Consider the following 4,058-nt stretch of genomic DNA (forward strand, 5'->3'; position numbering starts at 1 on the left):
CTCTTTCCTTCAAGCATACTTTCACTGCTATTTGGAGACAATCACAGAAAAAAAGAATGAGATAATTAAATTAGATTCTCCCAAAGAACATATTTTTTTAACAGATAGAACTTACATATGACTAAGTGGTTATATGCTTGATTGTAACAGTCATTTTTTAAAAATTATACATTATGAGAACTACTCCTAAACAAATAATACAGTTTTGCATTATCAAATGAATACTGTTTCCTTGGTTTCAAGTAGCAATTCATTATTATAATAAAATTTATTGGGAACCAGCAGTTAGCGTTATGGCTATGTCGCTGGACTCCCACGTAGTCGACCGCGGTTCGCATCCTGGACCCGGTGGCTCAACACTCACGCCGGGCACGTGCACGTGCATGCCCAAGATCCCGAGAAGAGAATGGATGAGAAGGGATTGCGGCGTGACCATCCCCCTTGGGGGGTGATTTCTCGCTTTCTGTCTCTATGTCTCTCTCTGTCTGGCGAGCGCACGCGCCCTATAGCAAAAATCTCTTAAAAAAACTTATTTATAAATTTTCTCAAAACTGTATTTTTAAAATATTGAATAACATGTATTTTATTTTTAAAAAGAAAATATTATTACACAATTAGCCTTTGGTTCTTAATGGCATTTCATCAATAAGCATATCTGACTTTTGGAAATTCAGTGTGGATCAAGTCAATATGCATTTGATGAACACCTGCTGTATCCAAGAATCATTCTAAACACTAGAAAAACAATGATGACATGTGATATCCTGGCTCCTGTATTTAAGGAGCTCACAATCCTATAGACACTGCAACATGTGAATGAATAAAAACGCTGAGTAAAGAGTGCTACAAAGATTATACATCATGATCAGACAGGCTTTATTCCAGGAATGCAAGGTTGGTTCAACATACGCAAAACCGTAAATGTAATACACCATATTAACAGGAAGAAAGATAAAAACCATATGGTCATATCAATTGATTCAGAAAAAGCATTTGATGAGATACAGCATACCTTCATGATCAAAACTCTCAGCAAAATTGGCATAGAAGGGTCATTTCTCAACACAATAAAAATTATTTATAAAAAACCCATAGTTAACATCATCCTGAATAGAGAAAAGTTGAAAGCTTTTCCACTAAAAATGGGTACAAAACAAGGATGTCCACTTTCTCCATTCCTTTTCAATATAGTACTGGAAGTCCTCGCCAATGCAATCAGAAATGAGGAAAAAATAAAAGGCATTCAAATAGGAAAAGAAGAGGTGAAACTCTTTCTATTTGCAGATGACATGATTGTATACCTAGAAGACTCAATGGTTTCCATGAAAAAATTTCTGGAAGTAATACACTAATACAGTAAAGTTGCAGGATACAAAATCAATATACAGAAATCTATAGCTTTTCTACATACAAACAACAGGCAGACTGAGATAGAACTGAAAAAAGTTATTCCATTTACCATAGCCACAAAAAGTATAAGATACTTAGGAATAAATCTAACCAAAGCAGTGAAAAACCTCCACAAGGAAAACTATGAGAAGCTAAAAAAGGAAATTGAAAATGACACAAAAAAGTTGAAGTACATCCTGTGTTCCTGGATAGGAAGAATTAATATAATCAAAATGGCAATTCTACCCAAATTAATCTACATATTTAATGCAATGCCAATCAAAATACCAGATACTTTCTTCACAGATCTAGAAAAGACAATCATAAAATTCGTCTGGAATCTTAAAAGACCCCATATTGCCAAAGCAATTCTACACAAGAGTGGAGTAGGTGGTATCTCACTCCCTGATCCAGAAATATACTATAAAACTGTAGTAATCAAAACAGCATGGTACTGGCACAGAAACAGATGTGTGGACCAATGGAACAGAATAGAGTCCCCAGAAATAAATTCCCAAACATACAGTCAACTGATTTTTGACAAGGGGTACCAGTCAATCCAGTGGGCAAAGGAAAACCTCTTCAACAAATGGTGCTGGAAAAACTGGATTTCCACCTGCAGAAAGATGAATGTGAACTCCTACCTCTCACCTTTCACAAAAATCAAGTCAAGGTGGATCAAGAATCTAAATCTAAGATCTCAAACTATAAAACTACTCCTAGAAAACACTGGGGAAACTCTGGGAGACATTGGAGTAGGGAAGATGGGAGAAGGAATTGAGAAAAAAAAACACTCTCTAAAGATGACATATGAATAGCCAAAAAGCATATGAAAAAATGCTCAACATCCCTCATCCTAAGGGAAATGCAGATCAAAACAACAATGAAATACCACCTAGCCCCAGTCAGAATGTCTAAGATTTAAAAATAAAAAAAAAAAGATAAGTGTTGGCAGGGGTGTGATGAAAGGAGAACTCTCTTACACTGCTGGTGGGAATGTAAATTGGTCCAGCCACTGTGGAGAACAATTTGGAGATTCTTCAAAAATCTACAAATAGAACTACCATATGATCCAGAAATCTCCCTCCTTGGTATCTACCCAAAGGACAGAAGAATTCTTCATTGGAAAAGTGCTTACACATTGATGTTTATTGCGGCACTATTTACGATTGATAAGACATGAACCAATCCAAATGCCCCCGTACAGATGAATGGGTTGAAAAACTGTGCCACATATAATCTATGGAATACTACTCAGCCATAAAAATCAACAAAACCCTGGATTTTGACAAAAAGAATATGGAAGATTTACTGCTGAGTGAAGCAAGCCAGGCTATAAAGGAGAGAAATTATATGTCCCCACTTAACATATACCGAATGTCTGCACTCTATGACTGAAACTGATTGACGAACGGTTGTACAAACACAAGAGATGGGTGTAAATGCCAGATGTGGTGTGTGTGGAGGAGTGGGGCCTAGGGAAGGACACTTGGAGAAGGAATACGGAGGCAGAGCATTGACGGGATGAGGAGGTGTGGTGTTATCTGTTGAAGATATTTTGATCAACTGGACTGGGGAGAAATGTTCACATATTGAAATGTTCTCTTTGTAAGCTAAATAATGTGATTGAATGTATTAAAAAAATTTTTTTAAATAAAAGAGTGTTACAAAGGAACCGCATGCAATGCATACTTCCAAGAGCAACATTCCCCAGAACTGTAGGTTCCTAATTCTTCATAAGCTAACTTCCTGTTTTCCTTGTTGAGACAGTCCAGGAAAGTCCACAGAAAAATCCTCTCACAAATAATTTTAATTAAAAATACCTATTTATTGAAACCTTTTGTTCAAACAAAATGTTGTACTGAGGAACTGGGAGCGAATGGTCTCTAAGTTTGTCAAGCTTGGAGCTATTGCTAGAATTAATCAAACAGAAAGCAAGAGCTTAAACTATGGGTCATTGCACCTTTCCTTCCCCACCCAGCAACTACATGAAGAACCACTCTGTTAATTCTATGGGAACTATTTGTAATGCTAAAGACAGTTATGGACTGTTGGACTGCCCTGTGTCCCAGGTCTAATAAGACCTGAGGACTAGTCGTTAAAGCTCACAGTGCCTCCAACAGTTGGGCCCAAAGTATAACCTTGTCCAGTATGTCTCCCCTGAATGTGAACTGAGGGAGCAATGACCTTTAAACAAGAAGCATAAAATGTGAGGAAGAGGGATCTAGGCAGGCAGCAAAAACAAAGATTCTGCTTGTGTCAAGTAGGTTCAGCTCACATAATTCAATTAAAATCCAGGAGACAAAATCAGTCAAGCAAGCACAATTATTTGTTGAATTTGTCTTGTATTTGTCAAGACAGCAGAAACGCAACAGAGAACAAAAGAGATACAGAAGCTGTCTTTATGGACTTAAAATATTAAAAAGATAAACATTAAAGGCTTAATTACAAACGCAATGAGTACAGTAAATACAAGAGGTTACAGTAACAGCTACAAAGGCTAGTTTAGGGACTTTCCTGAGGAAGTGACTTTTAGTCTAAGGTGAATTGCTGTTAGCTAACAAGGAACCACTGACTTTCTGACCATCACAGAGATCGTCAGGTCCAGACCCAGCCTGAGAGCATAGGCCTGGAAGGGATTCTTCATGAAAAGAGAGAGCCAGGGTCAC

The 4,058-nt window shown here is 37.3% G+C and overlaps 1 pseudogene; it reads left to right on the top strand.

Annotated features, from left to right (window-relative positions):
• Positions 1-4,058, top strand: part of LOC102474094 (zinc finger CCHC domain-containing protein 9 pseudogene) — a 4,911-nt pseudogene that overhangs the window by 670 nt on the left and 183 nt on the right.

This window comes from Tupaia chinensis, unplaced genomic scaffold (assembly GCF_000334495.1).
Source record: "Tupaia chinensis unplaced genomic scaffold, TupChi_1.0 Scaffold000296_1, whole genome shotgun sequence".
Taxonomy (NCBI): Eukaryota; Metazoa; Chordata; class Mammalia; order Scandentia; family Tupaiidae; genus Tupaia; species Tupaia belangeri.